Raw genomic sequence first — 24945 nt, 5'->3', positions numbered from 1 at the left:
GGTAAATTTTGAGTGTATTCTACCACATCCAACTTTATTTTTGTGTCTGTGTGTGCTGGATAATTTTGTATCAACTTTACACAAACAAAAGTCATCTTAGAGGAGATACCTCTAATTGAGAAGATGCCTTCTCAATTGAGAAGATGCCTCAAGATTGGGCTGCAGGCAAAACTATAGGGTATTTTCTTAATAACTGATAGGGGAAGGCCAAGCTCATTGTGGGAGGTGCCATCCCTGGGCTAGTGGTCCTGGGTTCTATAAGAAAGCAGGCTGAGCAAGCCAGGGAGAGCAAGGCAGTAAGCAGCACTCCTCCATGGCTTCTGCATCAGCTCGTCTCCCAGTTCCTGACTTCCCTCAATGATGAACAGTGTTTATATAATGTAACTGGTTTAAGCCAATAAACCCTTTCCTCCCCGAGTTGCTTTGGTCATGGTATTCATCACAGCAACAGTAACTCTAAGATATAGTGTGAGTGTGTGTACATGTGTGTATGTGCACATGCCTGTGCGTACACAAAGACCAGAAAAGGGCATCAGATCACACAGAGCTGTAGTTACATGCCCAGCTTCTTGTACTGGTGCTGGGATCTGAACTCCAGTGTCCACGACTGTGCAGCAAGTGCTCCTAATCACTGAGCCCTCTCTGCAGCCCTCCATCTAGTGATTTTAGACAGGGTCTATCACTGATCCAAGACCACCGTAGCAGTTAGACTGGCTGCCAGCTACAGGCAACCCCTGTCTCCACTTCCAGTGCTGGGGTTCCAGACATCATTTTGAGAGAAGACTCAAAGGCCAGTACAGATTTAAGGGGAGAGGAACTGACTTTTTCTCCTGATGCATAGGTGATGAAAGATTTCACAGCAGAGGAACACAGGGAGATGGAAGACACTGTTAGGATCATTTTAGGAAAATATCATCTGCTCAACTTCTCGTGTCTCTAAGTCAGGAGGTAAGTGGTAGCTTGAATGTAACTGACCCCAGTAAGCTCATAAGGAATGACATTACTGGGAGATCTGGCTTTGTTGGAGGAAGTGGTCACTGCAGACAACATGCTCAAGCCATGCCCAATATCTCAGATCACTTCCTGCTACCTTGGGGTCAAGCTGTAGGAGAGCAGCTACTTCTCCAGCACCTGCCTGCCTGCCACTATGATAGTCGCACCATGGTAAACCTCTAAAAACCTCTAAACCTCTAAACCTCTAAACCTCTGAAAATGTAAGCCGCCCCAATTGGTTTTCCTTTAAAAGGACACCAAGGCCATGGTGTCTCTTCACAGCAATAGAAAGCTCTAAGTATGACAAGGAGCCTGTGGGAGACTCTTCTACCACCTGTGTGTGTAAGGTCTTAACTGAATCCTCATTAGATGATGGTACAGATTCTGAGGCTGATACCATTTCCACTTAGCACTCCAGACACAACGCTCTGTCACCTACTTTTGCCGACGTTAGTTATGGTTGCGCCTGTCTTCATATGCATCTGCCGTGTTTTCCTTATGACGCTCTCCTGTGTCATTTAGCACACATGAATGCGGACTTGCATTTTATTTCCCTAAGACTATTTCAGTCTGCTCACATACAGCAAGCCTCAGGTAGACAGCAAACTCCCTCAACTCTTTATTAGGAGAGAATAAATTTCCTTCTCTACTGAGTGTAGGAATCGCCACCCTTTCATGGCCTCAGGCTTAATGTAGCTCCACTCGGTTCTCTTGTACACCAGGTGACCAACTGACAATCTCCTCTTATTAGATCTTCACAGCACAACACGGCCATGGTTCTGCATTTGTCCAATACCGTTCTCCCATTAGTGAGAGTACCGATTCCTATCAGACTAATCCTCCACTATCAGCATCACACATTCTCAAGAGCAGTGGCCTGTGCACACAAATCAAGGGGAGAAAAGCACGAGAGATTGCAGGAGACGAACACTGACACTCACCCAAGAGAATGACACGGGCTTCATCATCCTATTTCTTTTCCCAAGATCAGGTTCTGCCTAACTAGTGCTGGGCTTGCAACCTTTACTGACTAAAGAATTCAAGAATGGCCTCTAGGACAAATAGCACAGTCAGCACAGTGGGGAGGGGTTAGACTGGCAGGAAGTCTCTGCAGGTCATCAGTCTCAGGCTGAAGAAGCCGTAATTGCTAGCTTTACACATGCTGGTCAGTGGTCTGTAAAGAACCAGACTTGGACCAGAGGAAGAAAGCTATATGCTAACTTCGAGCCTGACCCATGCATATGGAGAAAGACCATTTCCCATGGGTCTGAGGTCTTGGTCCTTGCCATGGCTGTGCCCATGACAACAATATATATCCAATCAGTACTTATATTGCTACCTACAAAAGGAAATTTTAGAACCGAAGAATAATACATATGGAAATTTACTAGATTGTTTTTAATAGCTTAAAGATGCAAAGTAAAGAGTAAGGAGGGGCAAACAGTCATACAGGTATAATTCAATCTGTAAAACAGAAAAATATGTTGAAAGAAATGAACACAGCACCCCAGGTATCTTTGGGATAAAAACCAAAGGTTAAATATCAGCAGAATTTGAATCTAAAAAGATCCAGTAAAACAAAATAAGAGTGCAAAACACTGTAAGAGGCCATGACAAGCACAGCACAACCAGTTCCTAGATCTGGATTCAAACACTACTTTCCAGTGAAAGGGACCAGGCTCCTTAGACAAACAGATGTTTATAGGACAGGGTGGGGGAAACCCAAGATGAGCCTAGAGGGTGGCAGTTGATTCTAGATGAAGTCAAGTGAAAACCAAGACTAGCCACCACAGATTCTTCCAGGGAAACGAAGGAAGGAGAGTCTCAAAGAGACAGGAGTCAACCTGAAGAGCTCCTAAACGCTGAACCAGGGAGCATAAAGCAAGCAGTGGTGACATTGGGTTAGAACCCAAAGAATGGCAATGCCACCTATGAGTCTATTCTCATATTAACATAAGGTTGACCACATGGATGAATATGCCCTCTTACAGTAGACTTAGCAAATGACAGGGAAAGGGGAAACACCATTCTTGGAAGAGAAACCCAGGAATCGTCACACCATCAAGTTCAGCCTCAGCATAGGCAGAGAAACCCAGGAATCTTCACATAGTTCAGCCTCAGCATCGCTGAGGTGTCAGACCCCACTTCACACCCTGGTAGCATGCAGTGAGAAGGACACTTTGTACTGGATGGTAGACCCTCCGGCTACCTTTCTCTGTCTCAGAGACCAGGTAGTAGCACCCACTGCAGACTCTCTCCAGTCTTCTGCAGTTCGTTCTCTCTCTCTCTCTCTCTCTCTCTCTGACATTCATCTGTGAGCGAGGCCAGTTACCCCCCCCATCACGTGCTATTGCACGGAAGTTTATACTCCTACCTAGTATTTGATCCCTGAGCATATGGGCTAAACCAGACTAAGTTATGTGGTGTGAAACTTCCTGCCATACCTAGAAACAAAAGTCAGAAACTCCCTTTGATCTCTGTGTTTCTCTGAGGGAAAAGCAGAGGGCGTGTCCCTCCCTTCAGAATCTGTCATGTGATGAGGCTCCTAAGTTATGAGGAAAGGTTTCTCTCTCCCTTTCAGGCTGCACTCCGCTGTCTGCTGTGTTAGTTTTCTCCCAACTGCTCTCATACTTCAAGTCTCAATCCATGGGCCTTGCTGAGGGTCTCTCCTGCCTAAAGCAGCTGGTTCTGGAAGGTAACTGTGTCAGCTCCTTTCTCAGACCTGCCGAATCTGACCTGTATTCTTGTTAACACACCCAAAACCACACCTCTCTGGGTGTGAGAAAATACCATACATGTTCACATTGACGGACATCCTAAAAACACTAGACTACTACTGAACAATGGCATGAGGCCTCTGAACAGCACGTGTGGGAGACACAGTTCCAGTCTGATGTAAAATGTACTAAGACAGAAAAAAAAAAGAATATTAATGGAAATACTATAGGTAAAAGTTTATAAAAAGGCAATCTTTTAAATTTAATAAATATATATTATACAAGAAAGCTTAGGGAAGTTGGTGATGACTATGTGGTAATACCCTTCACTAGCTTTGTAACTTTTTGATAAACCTACACGTATTTCAGAAGTAACCATTTATCTTTAAAATTGTGGCCATTGTGGTGGTATATGTCGCCAATCAGGGCACTGATGAGGGCAAGATGCTAAGCAGCTCAGGACCAGACTTCCAGAGCACGGAGCCCTTGTCTCAAAAAGACTGAAATATTCCAAATTAGGTGAAACATAAACTTAAAGTTCAAAGAATTTGATAAGTGCGAGCATGATAAATCTAAAGGATGCTGACCAAACTACATCACTATCAAACTTCAAAAAAAAAAAAGGAAGAGAGAGAGAGAGAGAGAGAGAGAGAGAGAAGAAAATCTTAAAAGTAGCCAGAATAAACGATACAGACTTCACAGAGAGCCTGATGCATCGATACATTCAAGACTGAATGCTCACACACAAGGCCGCCTCAGAAAATAGGAGGCTAGTCTAGTTTTTAAGTGCTAAATGGTGGGGCAAGCTTTCCTCACATACATGCCTTAAATCTTCTACTGCCAACTGTGCTCGTCGAGATGGCAGCCCATTCCTGGTAAGTATTAAGAGTGACAACAAGTGGAGTTGGAATTAATTTTTACTTTATTCAAAATAGAAATATCCTATTAATTTAAAACAAATACAATATAAGACTAATGCTCCCTCCAAAATATACACCTCCCTCTTCCTCCAAGAAGTCTCATGAACACTGGCTTAGATGAAGTGGCCCCGTGAAGAACTATCTCTTAAAGACAGAAGTGGCTCCCAGCTTTCCAGCCCGTGGGCCTGTGCAGCACACTTTCCTGTCTCCCCAGGGTGGGGATGCTGTTCACTGGCGTCCTTAAAGAGTTAGTACCGTTTAAAGCTGAAGTCGTTAGAAATAGCAGAATCGGTTTGAAACAAGAACCTCCATTAGCTCTGAGACAGTTTTAACCTTTGCATTCTGGCTGCTTTCACTTGATTTATTGGGTTCTAGTACTACAACCCTAAGCTTTTCCCCTTTGCTCTTTATTTTTTTTTTTACTTTGAATAAAATACAGTGTTGAACAACAGAAAACTGTGTGTCCAAAGTACCAGGATATTCGGAATTTAAATTCCCCCTGGAGCTGTAACTTCAACTACACCCCCACGTGTGTATAAACTACAATAGGGTCTTTCATTGCAGAACTCAGACCCATGAGGCAATTTCATCCATCACTGAGTAAATACTGCAGGAAATGTAGTCAAACAGGGATTTGACTTTATTCCCTTAACTATAAATAAAAATATGTAGTGCTTTGCAGGATTACCACATGTGGTAGCATGTCAGCTCCTCAAGCAATCTCTAAACCCACCTGTAAGAACTACTGATCCTTGTCAGTCAGCACTTTCAGGAAGCACAGAGTAACTGCCTGCAGTCAGCAACCACATGTGAAAGAACCTACTGTGATGTGTGCAGAGCTGAGACCATCCTGGGGAGACCCCGCTGTGTTGTGTGCAGAGCTGAGACCATCCTGGGAAGACCCTAATGTGTGTGATGTGCGCAGAGCTTAGACCTTCCTGGGGAGACCCTAATGTGTGTGATGTGTGCAGAGCTTAGACCTTCCTGGGGAGACCCTACTGTGATGTGTGCAGAGCTTAGACCGTCCTGGGGAGACCCTACTGTGTGTGATGTGTGCAGAGCTTAGATTGTCCTGGGGAGACCCCGCTGTGATGTGTGCAGAGCTCAGATCATCCTGGGGAGACCCTACTGTGATGTGTGCAGAGCTTAGACCATCCTGGGGAGACCCTGCTGTGATGTGTGCAGAGCTTAGATTGTCCTTGGGAGACCCCGCTGTGATGTGTGCAGAGCTTAGACCTTCCTGGGGAGACCCTAATGTGTGTGATGTGTGCAGAGCTTAGACCATCCTGGGGAGACCCTACTGTGTGTGATGTGTGCAGAGCTTAGACCATCCTGGGAATCTTAGAAAATGCACATGAGGATGAAGCAGGAACCATGACTGCCAAGATAGGGAAAGCACATCACCCTCAAGTAGCTGAACCTCAACGTGACAATTAGCCAAGGGTAGAGGAGAGGTCTGGGATGTGAACACCAAATCCAACAGTGTTTTACTCCCACCAGAAAAAGCTGACCCTAAATTCTGCTGAACCATGACACAACATGTCAGGATGGGCTTCAGACTTTCTGGTATCAGTGTTTTCCCTGGCTACCCTGATCACATTTACTCCAAGGCAGCCATGCCTCTTTGCCAGGTTTGTTTGTGCCCATGGTGTCAGCAGTAGTGGACTGCAGAGATCAGGATGTAAGTAATGTCCATCAGTTTTCAGTCCCTTGATTGACAACACGTGTGGGAAGCAGAACCCATTACAGTTCTGTAGTGTGTTACTTAAACTGGATTACAGCGGGCTGATCAGAAAGTCCTCTGAGGAGGGTTCCCTGCAGCTACAGACTAGAGGAGACTTCACTCTGGTCATCAAGACCTGCACTTGGGACAGAGGCCGATCAGTCAGTCACTCAATGGCTGCCTCTGACTGTCTGTTTTCCAGACAGGGTTTCTCTGTGTAGCTTTGCTGTCCTGGAACCTGCTCTGTAGACCAGGGGTGCCCCAGGAATAGCCTATTGCCCAGATTTCTGTTTAGGAAGCTGTTTCTTCCACTAGTAAAACACACTTGTCTTATCACATCCCTTCCCCTTCTATGCAATGCAACCTAATCAACTATCAACTTTTAGATTTTACATTTTTGGCTTTTCTATGAACTACCAGTCCTTCCTCCTCAGTGGGGCCTGCTTCTAGGGGTTCCTATAATCTTTCTAGGTGCTGATTTGGAGAAGAGGTATCTGTCAGTGAAATTCAAGGCCTGGCATGAAGTTGACAAGCATGACCCTCCACAGGGCTTTTCTTCTTCTGAGGTAAACAGAAGCATGACACAACTGACTGCATGCTCCAGTTGACCTGGGGAGGACATGTAACAAGCACAACACATGCCTTTAAAAACTTACACATATATGGAGGTCAGAAGACAGGTTCTGGGGTCCTCTCCTCCTACCATGTGGGTACTGGGGATGGAACTTAGGTTGTCTGGCTGTGATTCCTATTAAGCTATGGAAATTTGGGGTCTGTTCTACATTGATGGTGTTTTAATGTGTTCTGAGTTTACAGGCTGTATCCAGTCTTTCCTCTCCCAATCCCCAATGCTAAGACCCCACACCCAAACACACCAGTTCCATGTTACAAAGAGAGGGAGAAAGAATTCATTACCTTGTTTTAAAAAAAATGCAAACTTTGACAGTTAAAGCCTGTCTGACCAAACATTTATCTGAATGTGCCGATCTCTCTACCAGTCATGGTCGTCCTTCTGAACCCACAAAGGAATATCTCCTCTCTGCTAAACTTCCCTCTAAATGCCACTAATAACTGCTGGCATTCACCCTCAACTAGGTATCAGGCTTTGCTTTAATCACTTTGACTACCTTAATTCACTTAGCATTTGCTGCAACTATGATGTCAATACAGTCATCAGTCTTACAACAGGAGACCTGCAGCACAGAAACTCTGCAGCCTGCTGAAGGTCACACAGCTGATGACTCAACTGTGGGAGGCGACATGGCTCACAGTCTTCAAGTTCTGATCACCCTCCCCTATCTCCCCAGGATTGGGGTCATAAGCATGGGCCTACATCTGGTTTGTGCAGTACTGAGAATATAATTCAGTTCTGGTGAAAGCTTGCGAGCTCTCTACCCACTGAGCTATACCCACAGTTCATTTTGCTGTTGCTCTTGTTTGTATGTTTTTGATCAGGATCTCTTATAACCCAGGCTGGCCTTGAAAATGTTATGTAGTAGAGGACAGTCTTGGACTTATGATCCTCTTATCTCTACCTTCTAAGTATTGGAACTATTAGGGTGCAGTGTGGTGATATTTTCATTGTGTTTTGGCAAATAAAGCTTGCCTGAAGATCACAGTACAAAGCTAACCACAGTAGTTAGCCACAGAAGTCAGACGGTGGTGGCATACACCTTTAATCCCAACACTCCAGAGACAGAGGCAGACAGATCTCTGTGAGTTCAAGGCTGCTCTGGGCTACACGGGATTGAATCAGTCTGAAAGAGAAACAGTGCCAAGCAGTGGTGGCTCACACCTTTAATCCCAGCACTAGGGAGTTGGAGACAGACGGTGATATGGCTGGGAAGAGAGACTAATATAAGGTTGAAAGAGACAGGAGTTTAGGATTCAGTCTGAGGATTCATAGAAACAGGATCACTCATTCAGTCTGAGGATTTGGTAGCGGTAAGAACTAGTGGCTGCTGCTCTGCTTCTCTGATCTTTCACATTTAACCCTCCCTATATTTGACTTGGGGTCTTTATTATTAAAACCAATTAGAATTCATGTTATATCTGGCATCCAACTTTTGGGGCACAAATTCATAAAAAAGGAGCTTGCCTGAGGCTTTGCAGCCACGGGCACAGGTTAGAGCTGCACGTGGCTAGAGTCACAGCCCTGACAGCTAGGTTTTCCTCTCTTCTCTCCTGGTGGGGTTGTGGGCTTTTTCTGGACCCCCTTCTCAGGCTGCTGCCAAACTAGATAGCTGCCTTGAAATGATCCTTGGCTTCTACTGTTCTGTGCAGCAGCAGTAGTCAGCCTCCATCTTCATTACCATCGTCAGCAGATTTGATGAGAAAACTCGGCATTCTTCAAGGGAGGAATCAGTTAAAAGAGTTCTTTTCCCATGTTAAAAAATAGAAAACACTATTATAATGGAATTAGGTTTCTGTATGAGTAGGCAATGCATGATTTAAAATTGGACCAATTAAAATCAATTAAATGAAGGGATAATCAACTTAACTGGTATTGACATAATGCTAATTATCATTGTGATAATTCTTGGTTTATCTCTAAAAAAGTTGGTTGATATGAGTGCCAAGATACAGGCCTTAGGAAAACTTATTAAAACAAATCATAGAGATGTTCAGATCCAGAGAGAGGAATTTAAAGAAGAACCAATTTGAGCACTGCATTATATAGTTAGAAAAAAAACAGCCAAAGATTGTCAAACAACCAACCTTAATGTATCCAGTCACTTTATAGGAACTGGTAAATGAAAGATATCCCCAAGGCTGTTTAAGTACTCACTGGAATCCTGTAGAAATGTTAGATTTAAGAGATTCAAGAAAGTGATGGTCTCATATGGCATGCATTCACCTTTTGTGAAGCAAATGTTAAACTCGTGGTCAACTTATAATAGAATTATCCCTCAAAACTGGAGAGACTTGGTTACAGCAGTCTTGGAGCCTGGTCCACAATTACAATGGAGAACCTGATAGAAAGATGATGCTAAGACCATTGAACAACAAAGTAAGGCTAGAGGTATGGAAATCTCCCAAGACAAACTTCTTGGAGGAGATCATGCTAATGTAGATAGGCAATCTCTATATGATGGCCACACCCTGGCCTTATGGCATACAGCAACTTTGAATGCTTGGGACAGAGTTGAAGAAGTAGGAAAGAAAATTTAGCCATTTACTAAAGTCATGTAGGACCTGAAAGAAACTTCCACTAATTTTTTACAAAGATTGACTTCAGCAGTAAATAGAAAGATACCAAATTCAGAAATTAAACAAATAATAATTGAATCTCTAGATTTTGAAAATGCTAATTCACAATGCAAAAGGGTAGCTAGGCCATTAAAGGCACTATCAGCACCCCTGGAGAAATGGATCCAAGATACAGTCAAAATTGAATCTCATGACAATGATGATGCTTGAATAGGAGAGGTGATTTCCAGAGGTCTGAAGAAAAATTGATATGTCAAATGTTTCAATTGCAGCAAACAAGGTCACCTAAAAAGGGACTGTAAACAGGGTGTTTCTATAAACAATGTTTTTTCTTCACATAATCCAAACAGAATGCCCCTCCTTTCTGGATTATGTAGAAGGTGTAGAAAAGGCAGAAATTGGACTAATGAATTCAGATCAGCAAAGAACAGTAAAGGTAACCCTTTGTGTGGAGGACCAAAAATGTGAGCCTATTTCTACCTTGACCAAAGGTCAGAGAGTTGGAACTTACCTTTATTCCTTTAAGGTTATTATGTTTCTACCTCAAACAAAAGTCTAAGGATCCAACTAATTTTCCAGTTCCTTTAAGGAAATAACAGTGGATTCCACCCAGGGAGTGGTTTGCCTACAGAATGCTTTGGTCTAGGGTGTGTGCGTGACTTGTTTTGTTCTAGCAACAGAATGTTTAACTATGGATGTAGCCCACGACCTTCAACTGGTCTGTTCATCTCCTTGTATCAGGTTAACACAGTTTTTTGTCTTACTCCTACTACCTCTTAGAGTCATAGTATTTTAAGCAATTGGAAATTAAGTATAGGTGAATTCAGTATTGATTAGAACTCCCACCTGGTACTAGTCTACGTTTTTCTGTCTTATTTTTTTTCTGTCTTATTATTTTCATGTCTTCATATTCTTTACTAATATTTCTAAATTCCAACGCCTCTACCCTGGTGAGTGGTATTTTTGTCAAGACTGGTCCCCAACACTTTTGCCATTGGGAAACTCCTTGAGGGGCCTCTCACAGGTCCCCATGCCAAACTTGGTTCAGTTGTTTCCTGTCACCATGGAGGAAACTTCTTCCCAGAGCAATTAAAGAACCTAACGCCTAATACAAAACACAAAACAAACAAACAAAATACCATATTGCTCTGGATGATAGAATATCTATAGAAGAGAGAACAAAAATTTCAGAAGAAACCATAAATAAAAATCGATAAAGATTAGTTTTGGAAACTTCCCAAATTTAGAGTTGGGGCAGGGTTTTGTTTTTCTCTTTCCAGGAAAATAAAAACAACCATCTTAGGAATTTAAGACCGTTGGACAAATAAGCATCCAAAGAAGAAAAGAAAACTACCCAGAAAACGTTACCAAGGAAATGAATAATCTGACCTAATGCAATCTCTGAAGTCTCCAAAATGATGATGAGATCTCACAGCAATGAGTTCTCCAGGACCATAACAATGCCTCTAAGCTGACAAACATCACCTAAAGATCAACTTTGGGCTACAAACTGCTCAGGAAAATTTCTGTATGGCTAACTGAGATGGTCCAGCCTCACAGGCTACTCTAGTCAGTACTGGAGACAAGCCCTGTACTTTCCCATTATGCAGAGACTGGACAATAAATGATACAGCTACCTCTCCCAGGACTTGATAATTAACCAAAATTTTTCTTTTCAGGATCCATTAAAGATGCTATCATCCCCAGATAGCAAGAAGTAAATTTAAAAACAGGACGCCCACATTCCCAAGGGGTGGGGTGGGTGGTTTTTGGTCACTCAGTGAGTTATGGATATTTGTCATCATTTAGAGTGACTGGTTGCAAGTTGTTATTGGCAATGGTCAAGGAAAAAGTTGAACAAAGGAGTTTAGATTCATGGTTCTGGTTTTGAAAAGAAAAAAAGGGGATATAGATATGATAAGATATAAAGGTATATGATTGAGTCTACTCTGAAAAGAGAAAGGGGGATATAGAAATAGAATAAAAGGTAGATTACTGAATCTACTTTTAAACAGAAAAAGCAACTACTCCTTTGAAATATTTTACATTGATATGGATTTTGTATAGTGATACCAATTTAAGATTATTTTTGTTAGAACATACTGTATATACAGTTCAAATCTTGTTCAAGGTATTGTACTTATACTGCTCATTTAACAATGCAATGCAAATTTCTAGTCCTTGAAAGCTATTATTACCAACTATTTATGGTAATAAGGAAATGCAGGTTAGTAATTAGTCATGTATTACAATCGAACTTGTAGTCATATTAGGTATGTTTTCAAGGTCAACAGATATATTTTAGAGAGACAGGTCACCTTCAAACACTTTAGAGAGCTACAAAATATGGCATTTAAGATGTTTTAATAACATTGGCTCTTGTTATGACAATGAGACAAGCCCGCTCCAGGCAGCACCAGTCTATTTTCGAGAAGATGATGGGCATTGGAGAAACTCCACATGGAATTTAGTTTGTGTCAAATGTAAACCACTGGGTAAAAAAGTGTTCTTACCTCGACTGCTGTCAGTATACTGTCCAGATTGGACAAGCAGGACACCAAAGAGAGTGACCGCCAAACCTTGCTAAGTCAAGATGGGGCAGTCCTCCAAACATCCTACTTCACAGAAAAGTCTGTCAGATTTGCTAGGCCTGTAGGCCAAAGATGGATGCCCCAACGTTATAGAGGAACCTTGTGTGACTGTCAAGGTAGCCAGCTGCTTCTGTCATTTCTCATATTTTTGGAAGTTGCTTACACTTCCTGCTTACTCAGATAAAGCTATTTCCTTCTCAGGATTCTGACAAAGTTGAAGACTTTATAGCTATAGCTTTCCTTGTTACCAGATTCCTTGTCACTAGACTAGATAGAGCTAGTCAGAGTAAACAAATGTGGCATGCACGCCTGGAAAGGATTCCTCAGTTCTGTGAGACTGAATATATAGCCTTATTGTATGTTTATTTATATTTTTACTATATAGTATATAAAATAAGTTATTCTTGTCTCATACAATACATGCTAACCACAGTTTCCCTTCCCTCCACTCCTCTCAGCTCCTCACCACCACCTCTCCTCTCTCCAGATACATACCTACTCTGTTTCCCTTCAGAAAAGAGCAGGCCTCCCAGGGTTATCAACCAAACAGAGTATAACAAGGTACAAGATAAGGCACAAACTTTCATATCAAGGCTGGGCGAGGCAACCCAGTAAGAAGAAAAGGGTCCCAAGAGCAGACAAAAGAGTCAGAAACACCCTCCCTCCCCCACTGTTAGGAGTCCCACAAAACACCAAGTTAACAACTATAAAATATATGCAGAAGACCTAGCTCAGATCCATTTTGGCTCTATGATTGCTACTTCAGTCTCTGTGAGCCCCTATGAGCCCTGCTTTCTCTCCAGCTAGTGCTTAGCTGCGGGATGAGAATAAACTTTATGATGATATTGGATGCGGGTGTGGATAGTGCTGCCATTTCACCTGTCTTCCATTTCTTGTCCTGTCCTTTAGTTCACTGGAGACTTTCCCCCAGGTGGTACAACTGCCCACAGTGCTGGGTGCGACAGTCCTGTGACACAGCCACACAGTAAGCCTCGAGCCTCTGAAAGGTATTATCAAATAATCACTGTCTTTGTTTTCCCTTCCAACACCACACCTATTGTCTGCCATCAGGAATGTGACACTGGATGATTGCATACCCTAAGTGTAAGGAGTGACAAGACCTCACACCTATCAGACAGCTGTAATCCAGTAAAACTTCCGTATGCAACACTGTAATCCATCAAATAGTGTATTTCATGCTTACATTCCACTAGCTGTTACACTAGAACTGAGTACCTAACACAGACTGTCATGTGACATTCCATGTATCCCAACTGGACAAAACACAATTCACAAAACATTTTTAATACCGAACACTAAAAATGGGCACTCTGGGAGTTAGATGATGGTGCAAAGATGTTTAAGAATGGAAAAATTGGGGAATAAATCCATTTTTAGGTCTACTTCTCCACCTAGCACAGGAAAAGCCTTGCTGACTAACACCAATGCAAAATATGAACCTAGTTTCACAAAGAATCTATGAATGGCCAAAGAGCTCGCCTGATCCTCTTCAGCAGGGAAACCATCCCTGTCCTCCCTGCTACCAGCCCAGTTTTCAGGACAGTCTGAAGTCTTCAGAACCTAAGTAGTCCACCCCAGGGCAGAGTAGTGAGTCCAGTGCTGAGACCAAGGCTGAGACAGGGTAACTTCAAAGTGCTCTGCCCATAGGGACCCAAGACCAAGAGCCACTGAAGAATCTTGTTGATATAATTCAATTAATGTAGCTTCAAAAATGAAAGAACTGACTTGACAGTTAAAGATATATCAGACCACACAGAGAATTTTGTGCTAATGAAATAAAAATTAACAAATATGCAAAACTGTGTTAGAAGATCCAATGTAATTTATTTTTGTCTATAGATATTCATATTGGAAACAGGTCTAGAGCAATAAATAGGGTAGGGTTACAAAATCAGCATAGTAAAAACCAAGAGATAGGGAAAGAACTATAAATATGGAAAAAACATCAGCTTATTCAGTAAAATCACCTCTTCAAGAACTGCTGAGAAACTCCATTTTAAAAGCTAATGGTGAAATTGAAGCAGGAACAGAACATGGAAGTATTCCCAGCACAAGTGGCACCTGCTGTCACACAGTGAAAATGGCTACTTCGGCTCCCAGAACATATTTTATTAGCAAAAGAAATTAAAGACAGGGATTCAAATGCCAACTCCTCCTCCCAAACGCAAGCCCCTTGAAAACAAGTTTATGGAATTGTCTGGTGGAAAAGCCCTCAATATACTTGTTTTAAAACAAGAAAACCTACCCAAATGTTCATCATCTGATAAATGGTTACACAAAGTGTGTTCTAGACACATAATGGAATATTATCCAGCCATAAAATTGAAGGGGCTGGAGAGATGGCTTAGTGGTTAAGAGCATTGGCAACTCTCCTAGAGGTCCTGAGTTCAATTCCCAACAACCACAAGGTGGCTCACAACCATCTGTAATAAGATCTGGCGTCCTCTTCTGGTGTGCAGGTGTATATTCAGGTAGGGCACCATATACACAAAACAAAGAAACCATAAAAAAAAAGAAAAACAATTTGAAGCTAGGCAGTAGTATCCTAAGCCTTTAACCCCGCCCCCCCCCCCCAGTAAGGGTCAGACACCTCTGCAGAGGTCACCCACACACACAGCAAGGGTCAGACGCCTCTGCAGAGGTCACCCACACACACAGCAAGGGTCAGACGCCTCTGCAGAGGTCACCCACACACACAGCAAGGGTCAGACGCCTCTGCAGAGGTCACCCACACACACAGCAAGGGTCAGACGCCTCTGCAGAGGTTCACCCACACACACAGCAAGGGTCAGACGCCTCTGCAGAGGTCACCCACACACACAGCAAGGGTCAGACGCCTCTGCAGAGGTCACCCACACACACAGCAAGGGTCAGACGCCTCTGCAGAGGTTCACCCACACACACAGCAAGGGTCAGACGCCTCTGCAGAGGTCACCCACACACACAGCAAGGGTCAGACGCCTCTGCAGAGGTCACACACACAGCAGTGACACAGGACATGCAGGGTCTGTACTCGGTCCCACTGGAAGAAGCTGTGATCAAAGCCTGGCACAGAGGAAGGCAGAAACTGCTCCAAGAACTGAGAAAAGAGGAAAATGACTCCTGGCCCTTCTTGTTCCTTATTGTTTCCAGGAGCTATATACAATAATTTATTCTGATAATTCTTCATAGGAAAGAGTCCAAGTCCTTAAGCCCATTTCCGCCCTGACCATGGACGGCTTCAGAGCTCCTGTCTCATGCTAGCTGCTGGCATGTGGCTTAGAGCCTGCAGCAAAGCCACACTCCTGGAGCATTTTCCAGGTTGCCTTTTTCTGATGGGAAGCTTTGCCTTACAACCTTGAAACTACAAAAGTAGGTTTCCTAAAAACTAATCAGAAAACACTCGTGCACTGCAAAATTCTCAAGCCTTGGGACAGCCGAACGAGGCAGAAGATCCCGAAAGTCAGAGATCAGGGAGGCCCAGGTCTAAACGGGTGTCTTCTAGATTGGCAGGACAGCTATGCTCATGAACTAAGAGCAGCTACGGTTGTTTGCACAAGATCAAGCCAGGAGTAACATTCCAGCTTGGAGCTGGGACAGACTCATAAGCGGCCCCTAGCCCTCTCTTCTCCCAAGAAGCCATTGATACTTGATGGCTGCTGGTAGAAGGGAAAGACAGCCTTCTTTAAAAGTGTGGCTCTCTAGAAGGCCAACCTCACTTCAGTAAACACCCCCATGCCCATGAGTTTATGAACAACACAAACTAGACTCAGTGGGTTATTTTAAAAAGAGGTCATGAAGTTGAGAAGGGGTAGAGGCAGATATGGGAGGAGTCACTGGGAGAAGTGGCAGCAAATATGATCAAAATATACAGTATGCAAATAAAATTAATTGAGAAATTCACCCAGTGGCATTAATTTTGTGTCACATAATTGTACTCAAGCAATTTTCTGGGACATTTTTATTCTAGGAAGAGTGTTCATGATGTCCCAGATATTTTTATTCCTAGCATCTCTGCATGATTTCCCAGAGAACAGCAAACAGCTGGTACTTCAGTACTAGTAATTAAGGTTCATATTTGTGAATAATCTCAGCAACTCATGAAAACATATCTTGGAATTCCCCAGGGTAAAACTGTAGTGTTTCTCCAAGCTGCTGTGTGGACCTCATGCACTGCATATAACATGGGGAAGCAGGGGCTGCTGGAAATGCAGACGCAGAGACGAACGATAATGATGCCAGGGCTACTGACGGGCAGCCTCCAGGAAAGCAGCCAACCATCCACACGGAAGCAGGATGCTCAGAAAATTCTCATGGACTTAACAGCTTCTGAGCTACCTGAATTACCCTTGCCCTCACAACCATGGGATCAGGATTCTCTCAAGCCACTGCACACATAAAGTTTAAGAAAATCAAGGATGACAGGTAGTGGTAATGGCTCTGTGTAAAGCCCTTGTCAGGTGAGCATTGAGGACCTGAGCCCAAGTGAAAAGCCTGGCTCGAAGGTGCACATCTCTAATCCTAGCACTGGGAAGGTAGATCCAAGTAGATCCCTGGGCTCCCTAGGCATTCAGCATACCCAATTGGACAATTTCAGGCCAGAGAGACACCAAGGCAGTCAGTATAGAGCATCCAGATGAAACAGGAAGCACAGTGAAAGACTCCGCTCTTTTCCATGGTATTTGACACTGTTTGGGCTCCAGGGTGAACTGCAGCCATGGACAGTGTGAATGTAAAGAAACTTTAATGTCCCCCTTTTCATCACCATGTATCTCGTCTCAGCCATCGAGTTGACCTATGTGGACTGCTAATGTCGAATTTACACCTGTTCCAAGGCCTGCCTGAAATTTTTGTTAAAACAAATGATTGGACCTTAAAGATCTGTATGCCTAACAAATCCCATGAGACGCTAATATTCCTACTCTAAAGCTAATCTATTCCCAACCACTGCGATTAGGAGTTCAATTTCAATGTTTTAAAACAAATTGCACCTGCAAAAGGTTCCAGCCACTTGCCAGATCTCAGGCAGGATGCTGCTTAGTATACTGAGGAATTCGGGCCATTCAAAATTTGCAGGATGGATGATAAACACATCCTTTCTTGGCCACACCTCCCCCAATCCTGGCTCCTGTCTGACCCAACAGCCCCAACTTCCTGCCTTACACTAACAGTCTCTTTGTTTTCTTTGTAGGAAACCAAACAGGAAGGGCAAAAGGTCCCCATTCCTGTCCTTGGATGCACACTTCCTCAGTCACTAAGAGGATGGGCTCCCTCCAGGAGAGATTCATTCATCTGGTAACCAGGTCACCTGGGCACAGATGAATTTGGGGCAAGGCTAGGTCAAGGGTAGACTCAAAATTCCCTCAAAACAACAGAAGCAGTCAGAGTTCAGTATTTATACTTCAGCTCTGTGTGGGGATAACACACACCATGTCACAGCTTCTTACAGAGATAGATCCAGAATGCCCATATCAGAGGGGTGCCCTGTTCTTAGGAAAGGGGTTTTCCAGTCATCTCATCAAGATGTGAGTTCAGGTCAGCACTTTTTTGTGTACTGAACATGCTGTGCAAGCATTCCACCCTTGAACTATATATCAGTCCCTTAAAAACGCCGTTCCAGGTTTTTTCTTTTGGGCCACCAACCAGCTCCCAATCATGACACAGAGGCTCCTTATTAGTTATGAATGTTGAGCCTAGCTTAGGCTCGTTCCTGCCTAGTTCTTTTGAATTAACCTGTTTCCCTTTATCTGCCTCTTGCCTCAAAGCTTTTTACTTTTCCTTCCTTCTGTATATTTTACTTTCACTGTTTCTTGTGTCTGGCTGGCGGCTGCCTGGTTTCTCAACGTGGTAGTAACCCTTTCTTTCTGCTCATTCTCTTCTCATTTCTCTTGAGCCTAGATTCCTCCCATTTATTCTCTCTCCAGAATTGCACTCACCTGGTACAGAGGAACAGCTAGATGCTCAGATAAGGGTTCCATGACCCTCCCTGGCCCCTTTTCTACAAAGGAATGTCCAAAGTCAGTAGGCCCAGCTGTGATGACCTTACACAAGTGAAAACAGCTGAACTCACGGGAATGGAGGACAGTCCTTTAACACTTGGCAATATACGGAGACATCGGTGGTAATCAGTTGGGCTGCTCCTGGCACCCAGAGAGCAGCACCCGACAATGCAAGGGGCAGTGTGACCCAGAGTCAGAAATAAACATTCCCAGTGCTGAGATTCCATGATGTTCTGTAAAGAGTGCAGTTCGTGGCCTTGTTTCTTTTCCTTAGCACCGAATTATTCATTTGGAGGTGGTGCCATGGCACACCTGTGGAGGCCAGAGGACAGCATGTGGGAGCCGGTTCTGTCTTTCCACCATGTGGGTCCTGGAGAATGAACCCAAGTTGCCAGGTTTGCCCCATTTACCTATTTACCTATCTTTGGCCACTCACATAATAACTTAGCCTCAATTTTCCTGCTCTTTCATTCTTCTAATACAACTGTTCTATAAACCCTAATCCCAGTGGGATCACTCAACTTCTACATCTCAACCGAGCCTATAAAGAACAATAAAACTTAAATAAGCAATACAATCACATGAGTGATATTCACAAATTCCAGTATGAGAAGAGAGATCTCCCTAATTGCCCCTGCAGTCCCTGGCCTTTCTCGCCAGCCATTATTCTAAACTTCACGACAGCCTCAGCACCTAACTCACGAAATGAACACTGTATTAAAACTCATTTGCTTCACTTAAAATCCTTTGCTGTAATAAGGCGTGAGCTTTTGCACATTCTCTCTCCCCTCCCTCCCCTCCCTGGAACGTTAACCAAGGCTCTCCTACCCACAGACAAGGGCTCTCACTGAGCAGACCTGTGAACCCCACAGAGACTCAATGTCATCTCTTCCCAGCTTTCCCTTCTCAGGACACAGCCACGACTGGACTGTTTGACCCTCTGGGTCCTTGATTTATCAATCATCGAGCCCTCTAAATTCTCCACCTCAACTCCTCCTCTTCCCCATCCTTTTTTATCTGAGAAGAGATTGCTCCAATCCCCTTCCCCCAAGATGAACAAAGCACTCTCTATCCCATACCATTCTGCCTACTCTCTTTCTCCCCAACCCCCTTCTGCCCACCTGACTCTGCTCACATCTTACTAGACTACCCAAGTTCCACAGGTCCTCTCAGCCTTTAATTTGGCGGAATTAATACACGGACTACCCCCCCCACACACACACACCGCAGGGTCTCTCCTCTTTTAGGATCTGGGATTACACTCTCTCCTCTATCTTTCTACTTCTGGCCTTTCCTTCTCCCACTTCTTAGATGAACTCTGTCCTCTGTGTCCTACATCTCTGGCTTCAAACCTTACTGAATCTACTCAGTAGCCCAAGGTAGAACTCTGGAATCACCCAGATTCCTCACTCACACCCAGCACCAAGGTCAAAGCCCAGACAGTCAATCCAAGTGTCTCTGAGGACTGTCATACTGGTCATTCTCTCTGCAATCTAATACAGGTCACATATCACTACAGAAAAAAATGATAACAGAATATATGTGTGTAAAAGCCTTGGAGGCTCCTCTTATAAGCAAGGACGGCTCACCTGAACACAGCATGCTGGAATTCTTTTTTGCAGAATAAATTCTTCTAAGTCTATAAATATAGGCAGAAGACTGAGCATCTTGAGATTTTCAAATGTTCAACAAAGGATAATAGAATCTCTACCTACTAGACATAACAGACAGCTCAGGCCTCCAAATGTACAATATACTGTGACATATGCCAGATATTATTGGTAACAAGAAACACTGGTGGATTTGCCTTTTATGCCAAAATAGAGCAAGTACATCTTGATTCCCATTGCTTTCCAAAATTAGAACTTCAATTGCAAATGTCAAACAAATAAAGTGCAAGCAAACGGAAAAGTCAGGAGACATTACAATGGAACTGATAATACATAAATGCTACTTCACAACAACTTCTCCAGGAACCAAGCATCACAGAGTAACAAATTAGCAGTGAAATGAGTGTGTTAGAATCCATTCAGAAGTCACTGAGGCTAAGGACAAAAAGTTCCCTCCCACAGGGCCCTGAGTGTGGGAACTACACAGTGTTCAAAGACAAGGCTCTAAAAGGACCAAGAGATCAGTTATGGAAATGTGGTCTCAATTCCCTGTGGATGTGACCGCTCCACGCAAACCAGACGCTGGTTGTCCTCTCAGGGTGTGGGTTTCTTCTTTCACTGCCCAGTGAGCTCAGTTGTGTCCAGTTTTAAGATAGTGAAAAGGAAAGGTGGGCAAGGAGCACAGCAAACTGTTACAAACAAGTTCACTACAAAGTTAGTACTGACCAAACCTAGGGATAAATGAACTTCAGAGCCAGAGAGCCCAAGTGCAGATCTCCACGTCACCAACCAAACAACTTCATGATTTCAATAATCCATTCAATTTGCCTATGCTACAGTTTCTTCTTCATGCATATAACAGGAACTAAAAAAAATTCTTACTTTATGGGCAAAATGCCTAGACCATGTGTGGTGCTGTGAATGCTGTATAAACCTATATCGTCGTCTTATTTTCTTTACTATTTTTAGGCTCCATGTCACATTACAATCTGTGCTCCAACTCCAGCTTAACCATGTCCACCAGGCACTGTGTTCACAGCGCAAACAACATCACTGCAGCTGACATCTCCATCTGCACTATCTGCAGGCTCACAATTAACCACCAAGGACTGAGTTCATGACAGATTCAACGCACCCCAAAAGTACAGAGTAAATATAGTGAAATAGTAGTCATCCTTAAAAAGAGATGTGGTTCTGATATATAGTGCAGCATGAATAAGTTCTGAGGACATTCTGCGTGAAATCTCCCAGTCACAAGTGGGCAGATATGGCAGGATTCCATCAACATGAGATCTCTGGAGCTGGCAAACACAGTTCAACAGGAACAGAGGACATCTGGAGTCCGGGGGATGAGGGGATGAGAAGCAATTATTTAATGGATGCAGCATTTCTTTGAGGGTTGATCAAGAAAAGTTCTGAAAATGCATTTCAGTGACCACACAGCTTTGTGAATGCACTTGATACCACTCAACTGTGCACTTTAAGAACTTAAAATGGTAATTTTTGTCCTGTGCATTTTCTAGTAACATACACAAAATAAAAATAACCTTTTCAAAACCCACAGAATACATCTTCAAAGAAAGCTGTATCATGAGCATAGGTCTTAACTCATTCTCAAGCTTCTAAATAGGGTACCGTAGGGATCAACATCAGCTTGTAGCTGGCCATGGTCTAAAATGCCCAACAGAAGGGGGCTGGGGGCACAGCTTAAATTTTTCAGAAGTGAGATTATGTTGTGGGATGTTTAACTCTTTACTCTTTTGGGGGCCCACCACCCAGCTTCCAAATAAATCACACATGGAGCTTATTCTTAATTATAAATGCCCAGCCTTAGCTTGGCTTGTAGCCAGCCAGCTTTTCTTAACTTATCATGACTACCTTTAGCCTCTGGATTTTTATCTTTATTTCCATATACTTCTCTTTACTTCTTTCTTCGTGGCTGGCTGTGTAGCTGGGTACTGGCCTCTGAAGTCCTACCCGTCTTGTTGTCTTGCTCTTCTCTTCACAGATTTCTCCTCCTATTTATCCTTTCTGCCTGCCAACCCCCTACCTATCCTTACTCCTGCCTTGCTATTGGCCATTCAGCTCTTTATTAGACCATCAGGTGTTTTAGACAGGCAAAGAATCACAGCTTCACAGAGTTACACAAATGCAACATAAACAAAAGCAATACAGCTTAAAATAATATTCCCCAATGGAATTATGCTATTTTTATTTTAAACAGACTCTTGCCACGTACCCCAAAGCAACTTCAAACTAGCAATTCAAACTAGCAGGTGATAAGTGTTTGTCACCACGTCTGGTTTTTATTTTCTGTGTTAAAGCAATTTTCAGTCCCTTGAAAGGAGAAAGAGAAATACTCTGAAGAACTATGTGAACATGGGTATGTAACAGCAGTTTTGAAGGCAAAATTAATCCTTACATGCCCATAGTGGGTACATCCATATACTTCTGCAGGGTTTCCATTTACCAGACAACCCTGAAATAACCTCAAAAGTCAAAGCAGAAATACAAAGTCCATTACTGTGACACACAAAAGTGCAATATAACTCATCGGGTAAAGGGGCTAGCCCCCCAACCTGTGATCTGAACTCAATCCCTTGAACCCACATGGCAGAAGGAGACAACTGACTCCCACAAGTTGTCCTCTGACCACAACACATGCAGCAGCACACACATGTATGCACACCCAGAGAGAAATACATAACTGCAATAAAAAACTTTTAAAAAGTGAAATCTCAAGCAAAATTTTTATTGTACAATAAAGACACAATGAAGGAAAGTATTTTCAAAGATGGACAGCCAAGGCCATCCTTGCTCCTGCCTATCCTCACAACATCAGTAAGCGCGGCTGCTCCTTGCAGCCAATCTGGCACCCCTCTAAGTAACTCTATTGCCCCATCTGACAAGTGAGGAAACTGGGGTGTAGAGAGGGTGGGCACCTTGCCTGGGCTCCCCGACTTGCCCACTAAGCAATAGAGCCAGGGTGTAAAATCTAGATGTCTGCTTCCACCACCCACAGTTTCTTCACTGCGCCTTACTGTCCATGGGTGACAGTGGACAATGAGCCACAGGACGCTCAGCAAACTCAAATGCAAAGCGAGTCAGACGCAGCAAAGGCCCTGAAGGAATCACATTTCAACACAGAACAAATGATGTTTCTGACTGCACAATGTTAGAAAGAAGGTAATATAATCACTTAATGCCTTTAAATTAAATTATTTACTGACATTTTCATTACAAAAAATGTACACATCTTTTGGAGCTCTGAATATAATATAAAGCAGCATCATTTGCCATTTATGTAATCCTCAAAGATAGATGTACGTGTGTGTGTGTGTTTGCATGCTTGTGTGTGTGTATGTGTGTGTGTGTGTATGTGTGTGTGTGTTTGTATGTTTGTGTGTGTGTATGTGTGTGTGTGTGTGTGTGTGTACATGTAGAAGGAAGACTGTTTTCTGGATGGTTTAACTCCAAGAATATGAAAATTTACAACATATCTATAAATACCAAAACAGCCTGGAGAGGCAGCGCAGTAGAAAAACTGCTGCTGTGCAAGCACAAGGACCCAAATTTAATCCCCAGAACCTGAGTAAAAAAGTTGCACACAGGCCTGTAACTCTGGTGCTGGGAAGGTGAGAACAGGCACATCCTGCAGTGCTGGCTAACCTAATCTACATGTCAAGCTCCAAACTAGTGACAGACACCTGTCCCTCCCCACAAGAAAACCACAACAAAACCAATGGTGATCAGCATCTAACAAGCCAAGTTGAGTTTATCATCTCGTCTCCACATGCACACACTTACTACACACTCGCATGTGTATGTGCGCACACGCACACACACACACACACACACACACACACACAAATGCATGGAAGATGAGTGAGCAAACTCATGGGATCACATATGACTACTGTAAAAAGCCTGGTATTTGACCACTAATGGTGGCTATTTAAAAACAAACTAACATAAAAACAGAAAGAAAGGAAGGGGGAGGGAAGGGGAGGAGAAGGAGAAGGGGAAGAAAAAGAAAGGAAGAAAAAAGATAAGAGGGAGGGAGCGAGGGAGGGAGGAAGGAAGAAAGGAAGGATAGAAAGAAGGAAGGAAGGATACAGGCTTTGAAGTCACACTATAACCTTGAATTTAAATACTGACTTTGCTTTTAGTTACTGGTAATTTTCACCCAGTCAATTTCATGGAACTAAGCTTCAGCTATTTTCTCTGTAAAGCGGACATACTAATTCATAACTCACGACACTACTGTATAAACTAAGGAGACAATGAAACGTAAAGCGTTGGGCATAGTCCCTGCTAAAAGACGGCTAACAGTAAATAATATTCTACTCTGTAGCCCCCCATACTGGACAACCTAATCTTTACCAACTACTGAACCATTGGCAGCACTGTCAGAATAACATGAAGCACAGCATACTCTCCAGAAATAAATGCACTCATTGCACGTGGAAACAAAACAAAAGCACGAGGAGTCAGAACTGAATTCAGCGTCAACAAGAACCGGCTGTCACCCTTGGAAACAGTCCTAAGCACCGCTGGCCAGTGTGGTTACTGTCTGCCCTGAGCGACCCCTTTGCAATCAACTGTCATCACTGCTTGAAAAGCGCGGAGCACCACAGACGCGGCTATAGTCTACGTGACAGCATCCCACGGACTCATCCCACGGGAGGCCGAACGGAATCCCAGGGTTCACCCTTGCTCACCCCAGGGGTCCGCGTGGCCTGGAGTAGCTGACTGACAGCCGAGCCGCGGGTTACCTGTCTCAGCCGCTGGCGCTGTAGCGGCACTTCCGCAGACTCCGGGTTACTACGGGCTACCGGGCAAACACCGATGACGTCATCAACGCGCGTCCCGGGCGGCCGCGGTTCGTCCTGCGGGCCGGCCCCTCGGCCGACGACTGCGCAGGCGCAGAATGCCGCGCGCAGTCTCGGTCCCCAGGGTTTGTGACTGGTAAATGCTCGCACGCCTCACTGAACTACGAATGTATATTTTCTGCTATCTCTATGTAGTTCTGGGTGACCTGGAGCCCACTATGCACACCATGCTGACCTAGAACTCAGATATCCGCTTGTCTCTGCCTCCTGAGTGCTGTGGTTAAAGGAGTGTACTTCTCGTCCTTTAGTCCACGTTTCTGCTGCATGTGATTGCGGTTTACATATTCATC

The 24945-nt window shown here is 43.7% G+C and overlaps 1 protein-coding gene across 8 annotated transcripts in view; it reads right to left on the bottom strand.

The window, feature by feature from the left end:
* Nucleotides 1–24613, bottom strand: part of Aopep (aminopeptidase O (putative)) — a 272203-nt gene extending 247590 nt beyond the window's left edge. For 7 of the 8 annotated variants that reach the window (XR_015734915.1, XR_015734916.1, XR_015005257.2 and 4 more), the window contains exon 1: nt 24485–24613. The gene's annotated coding sequence lies outside the window, so the exon portion shown is untranslated. The remainder of the gene's footprint in view (nt 1–24484) is intronic. The other variant, XM_087896651.1, reaches the window with a different exon arrangement.
* Nucleotides 24614–24945: the final 332 nt, after the last annotated feature.

This window comes from Myodes glareolus, chromosome 14, assembly GCF_982192425.1.
Source record: "Myodes glareolus chromosome 14, mMyoGla1.1, whole genome shotgun sequence".
Lineage (NCBI taxonomy): Eukaryota > Metazoa > Chordata > Mammalia > Rodentia > Cricetidae > Myodes > Myodes glareolus.
Note: the sequence above shows the minus strand (reverse complement) of the source record. Positions and strands in the feature narration are given on the sequence as shown.